Source organism: Desmodus rotundus, chromosome 12 (assembly GCF_022682495.2).
Source record: "Desmodus rotundus isolate HL8 chromosome 12, HLdesRot8A.1, whole genome shotgun sequence".
NCBI lineage: Eukaryota > Metazoa > Chordata > Mammalia > Chiroptera > Phyllostomidae > Desmodus > Desmodus rotundus.
This window is the reverse complement of record NC_071398.1, coordinates 55,360,400-55,371,294: the sequence shown is the minus strand read 5'-3', so window position 1 is coordinate 55,371,294 and position 10,895 is coordinate 55,360,400. Positions and strand designations below refer to the sequence as shown.

The following is a 10,895-nucleotide window of genomic DNA, read 5'->3' as shown; positions in this document are numbered from 1 at the left end:
ACTCCTGGAGCTCAGCCCATCCAGGGACAGTGCCCCTGGAAATGTGGGCTCACTGTGGGGTGAAAGCAGGCCCTCAGGACACTCAGGATGATGCAATCGGAGGCTAGGGCTGGGGAGGTCACGGGGGTGGGGGGATGACATCAGACGTGGAGAGGAGGTGAAATTTGACTTCTGTCACCTAAGGGGTAAGAAAGCTATTTCTGTAGTTCAACCAAGAGAAGATGAGAACACAACTCAGGGCAAAGGTTATCCAGTTGGAGAAGAGAAGTACCCAGGGTTACCCTCCTCCAGTTTCGGCAGACTAGCATGTGAGACGAGGACAACCACACCAGAGCCATATTTACAATGAGGTACCAGCAAGTGTCAAATAGTGGTAAGTCATGCCGTTCACATCTTCCAAAATATTAATCAAGACACGTCTGTGTCCAGTGTGGATGCCAAGTGTATACAATGAAGACCACACAGACACTGCTCTCAGGGGTCCGTTTTAGCCAAAGAATCACAACTGTAGTATGTAGAGACCATTATAATGATGTAGGGCTATAATGTCACTATTAAAAAGCACAGTCACATTAGGGAAGGAGGTGCGTTTAATGTATCAGAGAATATTTACGTGGGAACATAATGAATAAATAAGCCTTTCAGAAATAGTCACCGGCCACATCGTCTTCTGTAATTATGGAATGGTTTCATAATGCTGATCCGCAGTTCCCTGTCTTTGAAAAGGAGTGATGGGTGGTGGCCGGGTGACATCACTGGGCACAGTAGACAGGGAGAGGCACACAACTCCAACAGTGAAATTAAATCCATAAAAAACACAGAAGACTCTCCAAGCCTTATTTACAAAAATCACCATGTCCTGGATCCAACTTCGATGTAAAATTGCTTTTCCGTATTAGTCTGTCGAGGCTTCCTGCTTAATGAGATGTCTGGAGGGAAGATTTTTTGGAACATTTATCCAAAATGCCAGAACTGATTTCCACTTTCCTAAAATGCTAGCAAGAAGCTTTGAACATGGCAACACATTTATAAGACGTCGATGTTAAATTTCCCCTAAAGGAACGACGTGAACAGATAGTAGGAGCCGTGGATCGCACGGTCGCTGCTGTCGCTGACGCTCTGGAGCTTCCCGAACGTGTTCCTCATTTTGCAGTGTTCCTCATTTTCCTCACTCTCCATTTTAGGGTGGAATTCCACGTTTCAAATCTTCTTTTTTTAATCAATGATTCTTCCCACGTGACCCTTTATTCTATCGTCCATCATATTTTGTCGTGCATCCTGTGTTTAGATAAGGACTCAAACCAGTTCAAAGATTAACCAAACCGACGCAAAAGTTAATAAATTTACGTGACAACAATCAGAAAGCATTTCGAATTGAAAGGGAAATGACACCCATCTTCTGCCAGACTGGGCTCACCTTCGGACCAGCGGGTCCCTCCGCGGCTCTGCACGTGTCTCTGGGAGATTTGAGTTCCTTGTGTTGATGTTTCCACATCCACATCACCAGCGTGTTTTGGGAGGGGATGGACCATGTCCTATTCTCCGTCTATCTGCAGAAATCACGGCACAGAGTTAGACTTTCAGTAATTGCGTGCTGATGGCCGACTGAAGGCCCCGGGGGGCCCATGAGGTTCTGCTCTGTCTCACCATATGCGCTGGGCCTGGGCTCCGTGATGCACATCAGTTACTCAGGTTTTGAATTAGCAGAATACGTGGCTTGACATTCTTTAAACTTATATATGAAAGGAAAGCCATGATATACAACCAAATAGTGTATTAGATCTTTCTTCATTCTAAAAAATAAACGTCTATAGTAAAGATCTATAGGTTCTTAAATTCACGAGTTTTTGAATAGACAATATTTACCTGAGCATTTGCATGGTCCCAGAATAATTTTTCAAACAGGAAGAAAAGGAATTACCAGCTATCAGCTTGAAAAACTGTCATAAAAAATAGTAACCTAGAGGGAAAATATGAGGAGGTAAGAAGAAAACAGTTCCCAAGACTTCTAGAAATACTATAATTATTCAGTAACCCCTTTCCAGCATTCGTCCATTTGTTCAACGGCATTGTCTCCCAACGTGCTCTGAAGAGTAATTAGGTAAGTACTCAGCATCCTCACAATAATAACAAAAAAGGTACACTGCCACTTAGAGGAAACGAGCCATCCAGCTAGGGGAAGAATACTCGAGAAAAGAATAGGCACGCCAGATCTAGGGGGAGACCGAGCATAAAAGCAGCAGATAACACGAGCCACGAAGGAGTCAGCGTGTAAATCAGTGTAGCACACAAGTGTACTTTATCCACAGATAAGACTGTGGCCCACGGCCGCCTGTCCTGTCTCCATGTGGTCTATGTTATTCACACTGAAAACAGTGCCACAAGAAATGTCATTTGCATACGAAGATGGCCGCTGTGACCCATGGGTAACAAACCGACAGACCTGTTCTGTGTCTGCAGTGGAAGAGGGTGGCAGAAATTCATTCACACTCTCCCATCGGGTCCTCTTGTGGAAGTCACAGCTGCAGTCGGTGAGTGCACAGGAAAACAAAACACAAACCCAGGGAGTGAAAAATCAATCAGACTGAAATCAGTGCATGGGGCGGTGGCCACCCTGTAGTCTGACATGTGAGCTCCAAAGTCTGACCAGTTAAGCTTCGCTATGCATAAGGTGTCCCATAATGGATGTATAGTTAATCCAGTCATTCAGACAGGGTGGTGGCGTTACACCTCGCCGAATTTCAGAAAGCATCCCCGACCCCTCCTCACGGCGGGCCTTCAGCATGTATGTGCACTAGCCATGGAATGCCAGCCCTCACTTAACCCTCTAAGTAGGCGAAATAAGGGGGAATGCTTCGAATGTTGCATGCAACCTTTTTTGTAGCAGAAAAACACAACCCAAGTAATATTTTGAGGATCGGTTTATATGGGCCAGCCTCTGCGAAACACATAAATACAGCCCCACAAAACACGTCAATGGAGCAGGCGCCGTGGACTTTTTTTGCCTGCCTGCCTCTGGGGAAGGGCTGTGAGAAGGGTCTTTCATGCAAAAAGCCTGCTGGCCCAGTGCAGGTTTTGTGGCGGAGCGTAAAGAGGGACTGTCCTTGACTCGGAAGCTACCCTGCGGCAGGCGCTCTTCCAGTCCCTTATGTAATGTACTGTGCTTGAGCTAACGAGAGAGCTATGGGGTCAGTGGGTGCCATCCCTATTTTCTCGATAAGAAAGTCAATCTTGGGGTAAAAAAAATACTTCTCCAGGGTCAAAGAGAGTGAAAACTTCAGAATGCGGCTACAAGAATTTATTGCACAGGTCGTCATCTTTTTTTCTAATTTAAAATAAAGTTAATATGACCAAAGAACTTGACCGAATCCACATGATTTGTATTATTTATATATTAACCAATGGATGTAACTACTCGACCTAAAATCTCAAGCGGGAGAACGTGGATTTTCAGATGAATACAATTTGTGCCCAAGAGTTTGGTGGACACAGGACACTTTGGGAGAAATGCCCTCTTTTCTCAGTCATTTCAGCCTTTTCTAAATGACTGTGCTAGCCTGGCGGAATTCTTGGGTAGTTCCGGCATCCTAGGGATTGTAATGTTTTAAGGGATGGTTACAACCCAGAAACGAAACATCTGTTCAGCTAAAAATAAAAGCGTTTCTTTCATCAATTTGTCCAAGACTTTTAAAAACGCCATTATCAGCATGGTTTCTCAAGACCCCTATAAACATAACCCAGTTCCGTTGCATTAAACCACCTGCTCCGAGACCAATGCAAGAGTCCTAATCTACCATTCTCTGCGAGGCTTTTCCGTTTGAACAGACTTGGGGGTGTTATTTTGTTTACAAATTAGGTGGCAACTCAGAGTAAAGCTACCTACCATATACACAGAGACACAAACTGGCAATCATTGATATGCATGTATGTGAATGAAGCACAGTGGAATGATCATGCCAAAACATGACTAGAAGTTTGGTTCAAAGGCTCTTTCTCTGCATGCTCGTGACCTCCCTTGCATTCTATCACGTTAGCTTCTGCGTTGTATTGTCGAGTGTTTTTCTTCCCAACCTGAGCAGGAGCTTGGTAAGGTCAGAGACTGTGTCTTTTTCTTTGTGACCTCAGTGCCTAACGCAGTCCTGGCTTTCACGGATTTGCAGTGAATAAATAAATAAGCAGTAGAAGGGAAAACACCAACCTACCTAAGGGCACCGTAGGCTATCCGCCACATTTGCGTTCGTGAGTGGATCTGACTTCTTCCCACACCCCCCCGAACACTTGAGAATACATCCCTGGTTCACCCAGGCACACGTTTCACAGAAGAAAGTGACACTGAATCACGTGTAGATGAAACAGTCTTATCACTCAAAGGGACAGGGGCCACCTATAGTGCCTGCCACAGGCGCTGAAAGGAGCCGGCTGGCCTTGAATCCCACGCCGTGGTTGCATGCCGGCCCCTGGACAAAGCCGTAAAGCTGGGAAGTCTGTATCTGAGATGACCTTCAGCCTCCAGTGTTTGAACTCCTGTGACCTTCTGCCTCTGTTCTCGGGCACCCAGAGCCTTTGGGACTGTTGATACTCTGATGTGGAAGAGAGCTTTGCCTCCACTCCAGTGAACCAGCTGGCTGGGGCGTGACTTCATTTCTCTGACACTTAGTCCCCTCGGTGTAAATTTAGAAAAATCATGACCTTCCTCTGAGAGGAATGGCGTGGGCCTATGTGAAAATGGCGCGGGATGAATGCGAGGATGCTCTATAAACTAGCCGTCCTCAGCCAGACAGCTGATGTTATTTAAAAGAGCCTTAAGATTGAGGACCGCGAACGTCCTCTCTGCCCTGAAGTCCCCACGAACTAATCGTGTCTCTGCCTCATCCACGCTCCTGTCTCTGGTCACAATTATTAGGACCAAAACCACAACCTGATTGTTGCCTCAGTGTATTCACTTTAAGTTCAAATGCCTGATAAACATAAAATGACCTTAGTTTGGTAATATTTTTAAAGAGGGGATTGGAAATCCAGTTGCTCTGGAGGCTGTTGGGGATAAATCCTTTTTTGTCTAATCTGACTGCTAGACCCGCCTGTTCCAAAGAGGGCGAGCAGATGCTGGATGCTGTCGCCCATCACCAGAGAGATGCAAATTAAAACCACGGTGAGATAGCACCTCCCACTGGTCAGCATGGCCATCATCGACAAATCCACAAACAACAAGTGCTGGAGAGGATGTGGGGAAAGGGGAACCCTTTTACACTGTTGATGGGCATGCAGACTGGTGCAGCCACTGTGGAAAACAGTACGGAGTTTCCTCAAAAAATTAAAAGTGGAACTTCCTTATGACCCTGCAGTCCCACTTCTGGGAATATATCCTCAGAAACATGAAACACTAATTTGAAAGAATACAAGCACTCTATATTCACTGCAGCGTTATTTCCAACAGCCGAGATCTGGAGACAGCCCCAGTGCCCATCCGCCGATGAGTGGATAAAAAAGCTGTGGTCCATTCACACAATGGAATACGACCTGGCCGTTAGAAAGGAAGAAAATCTTACCCTTTGTGACAGCATGATGGACCTGGAGGGCATTATGCAAGTGAAATCAGCCCGTCAGGGAAAGAGTCACACCCTAGGACCTCACTTACACGTGAAATCTAATGAACAGAACACACCAATGAACAACACAGAGACAGAGGCCTGGACACATGGAACAGACAGACAGCTGTCAGAGGGCAGGGGGACTAGGGGGGCTGGTTGGAAGTAGGTGAGGGGATTAAGTAACAGTGTGTGGTGATAGCCAGAGGAAAAGGGGGGTGGGCAGATGGAGGTGGGCGAAGGGGGAAACTGGGGAGAGAAAGACTTTGAGGCAATGGGCGCACCATGCAGGGGCAGATGATGTTTTGTTGAGTTGTACGCTGGAGACCTGTATAGGTTTTCAAACCAATGTCACCCCAATAAATTCAATTGAAAAAAAAAGCAGCACAGGTATCAGAAAGGTGGCATCCCAGGAAGAAAAGGCTACTCATCTCAGTTGTAAGATTTCCACTCGTGAAGGGTGGTAACTTAATAGTCTGAAAGTTGAATTAAGAGAAATCAAGACACTAAATATTTTTATTAGATACGTAAAATAGTAATACTAACGAGTAGATGATTTATGTTTCCAGAGTGACTATAAAAATTATATTTATAAAAGAAGCCAAGTGTAACCATTTTAGCAATTCTAGAAGGGCATACTCTAAGAGGTAAAATTAAAATTAGGGAAAATGAGGCCATTTATAATGGGTCATTATGACTCTAAATAATGATGATTATTGGTTCTGCTTAATAAAACTGTCATCTAACACAAAATAGATATTAAGCTAAATTATATTACATTATCATTCTATCATGCTACAAAATTCCATGCAAAGTTATTTTTAAAAATCCAAAACAGACCCAATATTAACTTTTTCTGCCCATTTTAACTCATAAAGAAACCCTCTGCAAAGGAAAGCGTATTGCACGTTGTCACACCGCTCTCTCCTGGAGCCAACGACCAAACAGGCCTGGTTTCCGTATTTCCCAATGGCCCAGCTTTGAAGTCACACTTCATGAGCTCAGCATCAGCCTTTCTCAAACTTGTCTCCTGCTGCTCGGCTTCGGCTCCTTCCCTCCAAAACGTTTCTTTCGCAGCAGCCTCCGCTGTGGCCCTTGCTGGCCAAGTCGGGCAGATGAAGCTGGTTCACCTGTCGCTGCCATTTCCAAGTCTGGCTGCGCTCAAGCAACGTTTTGCCCCAGGGCGCTTCTGGGCTCCCAGAATCAACACCACACAGGTGGAGAAAACAGAGATTTCTAGGCCTTTCCCCAGACCTCCCGAGTCACGAGCTCCATGGTAAGAACTGTGACTCTGCGGTTTCACATTCTCCCCACGTGTTTCCTACTGCCTCTGGCTTGAGAATGGCTGTGCTGGAACTCCCGACAACTAGTGAGGACACCCTAGTAACGCTCATGTGTACTACTTCTACATCTAACACAAATCAGACATTAAGCTGAAGTATGTTACATTATCATTCTATCTTGCTACAAAGTTCAATGCAAGGCTGCTTTACATTCGACCCATTACTGCAAACATGTGTTGAGACCATACAGTTTGCCAGGCTGTCTACTAGGGGGCAGGTTTACCAAGGTCATGAGACATCCTCTCTCTCCTGCATCATGGACTAATCACAGAGGCGCTTCCTCTCTGGGATTACTGTTTCAGTATGATAGCATTATTTCTTCCAGACTTCCACAAGTATAAACCAAAAAGGGTTTTCGATGAAATGAAATAACACAGTCGTTGAAATAGAGCAATACTAGAAAGTGTATAAAGAGACTAGACATCGATGAAGAGAAAATAGGGGAATAGGAAGACTGAAGCATGCAAAATGCAGGAGAGAGAGAGAGAGGGAAGGTCTTAAAATCAAGACGCTCTGGCAGGGAAGACGAAGCGTTTGAAATAATGGCTGCAAAATTTCTTGAGCTGAACAGAGTTTGTAGGGGATCGAGGAACATCGGGGGTGAAGAGAAAACCTTGGAATCAAGTAGTGATGAAGGAGAAACAAGTGCCTTATTTATAAAGGAAGAATCAGACCGATGGCAAACTCTCACCGGTCTTGCAGAAGGGCCAGAAGAGAGAGGAGGAAGAATTCAAACTGCTAAGGAAATAACATTCAAAGTAAAACATTTAAGGAAGAGGGTGAAATGAAAAGGTGTAAAGACATACAATGACATGGAGTTTCCCACCCTCCCTTAAAGAAAGGGCATATTTTATTCACAAATAAATACCTAACGGCGTGTTTTTCAGGAAGAAACAGTGTGGTAATTCTCAGTAAAACATGTTGTTAAGTCTAACTCATTTTGGGGTAGAAATGACAATAATATTATAAGTGCTAATTTTATTGTTTAAATAAAAACTAGATCGAAGTTATGAGTAATGCAAATCTTTCCTGACAAGAGGTTTACAAAAATAGATTGTCAACAGGCCATTTTATAGCTTAAATTACTTTGAGGATATAGCAGGAGGCACTTGAATTAACATTAAATTGTCCTCAGAATCAGTTTATTTTCCTTTATGTCATTAACTTAATAGCAACTTAAACTCTATTGATCTGAAAACAGATCTTATTTTTACCAGTTTCCCCTAAAAGGATTTTGTTTTAAGCAACAATTTTCTTATATAGTTTTCAACACATAATTGTGGAGTGATTAGGTTCTCACAAAGAATCAGGATCCTTGTCTTAAAGACTATTTTATTTACCTTAAAAAACCATCGTGTTCAGCCCTGGACGGTGTGACTCAGTGGATTGAGTGCCAGCCTGTGAACCAAAGGGTCACTGGGTCCATTCCCAGTCAGGGCACATGCCTGGGTTGCGGGCCAGGTCCCTAGTAGGGGGTGCGTGAGAGGCAACCACACATTGATATTTCTCTCTCTTCTCTCTAAAAATAAATAAAGTCTCAAAGAAAACAAAATTAAAAAGCCATTTATTCATATTTGAAATAGTGTTGGTTACAATATCACCATGTCCTTGTCAATCGTGGACCTGTGCAGCATACATTTTAATGAGACCCTAAGGTTATGCTTCGTCATCGCCATATTTTTTAAAAGACACTGTAATCAATTACTTGATTAGTCATCCATATTTTCCTGCAGGAAGTTAATAATGTACCTCGCCACACACAAGAAGCCTGAAAATATTTTCAATGCATTAATCAAAAGGGTGCTGCATGAATTTAAAATTTTTTCCTATAGAGTGTCTGCACATTCTAGGCACTTCAGGCTTGTTGTATTATTTACTCTCACATTGAGAGAACAAGGGAAAAGAGGTTAAATTTTAAGCACTATGGATTTAAATTAACTATAAGGAAAATTTTCTTCTAATGTGAATTGTTAATCTTTATTTTTAAAAGATAGATATTTGCTTATTGTAGGTGAATTAAGGATGGTCCCTTCTGGGAGCAGGATTCTGAATAGGCAAACTCACTGAGGTCAATTTCAACCCACTAATTCTGTATCTGACAAGATCTCAGCTGCTTTTATTACATAACAGATATTGAAAATAACCATTACAGTCAAATCCCTAAAAGCCCCTCACTGTTTGTAGCCCGATGTTTCATTCGCCAAGTATTTTGTCAAATTGAAGCCATATATGATGCTCATCACTTACTAAGATGGTCAAATTGTAATAATTTTGTAGTACAAAGGGGACCCCCCAAAATTGGAATTTATTTATAAAAAATTGTGTTTTTATTCTAACATGTTTAAACTTCAGTCACCTTCAAAGTACTCTCCAATTGACCTATTGATTCATTTTTTCCACTGCTCTAGACAGTTCTTGAACTCATTGATTTCGATGCCTTTTAGTCCTTCTGCCATTTTTTGTTTCACCTCTTCCACATTGGCAAAATGTTTCCCTCTGAGGACTTTTTCATCCAGGGAAACAAAAGAAAAAGTCACTGGGGGTAAGATCGGGTGAAGAGGGAGGGTGGGCACAGGGGTCATGCTGTTTTTGGTCAAGAACTACTGAACACTCAGCACACTGTGGGCAGGTGCGCTTGTAAATCACCCATCATGAAATGGGTGAATGTGTTGAATCTTCCAAAAAAAAAAATCACTGAAACCAAATGCAGCCTCTCACAACACCACCAGCTGGTCACTGACGCAGATGGGTTCCTAAAACACTCGCCTAGCTGGGGAAGCCTGTACCACAAGAGGTCCGCCCTCCAGAAGGTAATTCTGGGTCAGACTTCCAATCTGATTTAGTGTGTTTCTGAAGTATTTGTTTCATCATATGTACAATTCTCTGTCGAGGCAAAGGAAAGACCATGCGGTACCGCAGTGAAGCCATGGTACGAGTTGCTCACTGCTCAACCTGGGGGAGCCGTTCCCATGGTGGACCTCGCAGATTAAAGTGTTTATTGTAGCTGTTTTTTTGGTAGATGGCAGTATAGTGTCTTGTTCCAATAAGGTTAGTTTAGTGTGACAAATTGTCTACAGCATCGATGCTGTAAGCGCTGGAGAGGAGCCCTGCCAGGCGTGATGGTCCAGGGCTGGGCCCGGGGAAGACAGTGGGGAAAGGCCTCTATGTCCAATAAATACAGCTTGGGCGGCAGGGCACTTCCCAACAATAACTAAACTCTACTGAGCTCTTATGTATAGTATTATGTGTCATATGTAAGGATGCTATTGTGACTCATGCTTCTGTAACTGCATAAACCCACTGAATGGAAACAGGAATGGTAATTAAGTGTAATCTGATTGCTTTAACAATAAATTAAAGCTTTGAAGAGATTCTATACCCATTTGTGCCATTTGTGTGAATGAACAGCTTGGTTAAATGTAAACTTCACCCTTAGCTTTAATTTTCAGCCACAGTAAATTTCTGAAGTCACCAGGCACAGCTTGCCTTTCGCTGGGTAGAGTATTGGATACTTCCATGGCTTACTATACGAAAATTGAGGTTTCTGTGGAGACAAACTCCCCATGTAGCAGATATGTGACTTGGTACTAGGTTGGGAGAAAGATCACTTTGTAAATAATCAAGTATAAAACAACTGTTACACTCGCTCTCACGGAACAGTGGCCAGGGCGAGGCAAAGGCTGGGGTGCAGTGGGTGGTAGGGACCAGGCCACCAGGGCAAGTCACACCCGCGTGAAGGAGAGCCAGGACCAGCGTCAGACTGAAGGTAACACCTGCAGGGAGCCTCAGAAGTGAGTTTTTCGGGTGAGACAAGAGGAGAGAAGTCAGGCCAAGCGGTGGAAGTGGTGTGGACAATCGGAAAACACCCCGGCGTTCCTACGAGGTCTTACTCTTACCCCACCGAAACCTCGACTGCGCTCCCAGGACACACCGTGCCTCCCTCTGTCGTAGCATTTGCTGCTTTATG

At 43.8% G+C, this 10,895-nt stretch overlaps 1 long non-coding RNA gene across 1 annotated transcript in view; it reads right to left on the bottom strand.

The window, feature by feature from the left end:
• Positions 1 to 608: 608 nt before the first annotated feature.
• LOC139440381 (uncharacterized) overlaps positions 609 to 10,895 on the bottom strand; it is a 60,134-nt gene continuing 49,847 nt past the window's right edge. Inside the window, exon 4 of the long non-coding RNA XR_011650595.1 lies at positions 609 to 1,550. This is a non-coding gene — a long non-coding RNA (uncharacterized lncRNA). The remainder of the gene's footprint in view (positions 1,551 to 10,895) is intronic.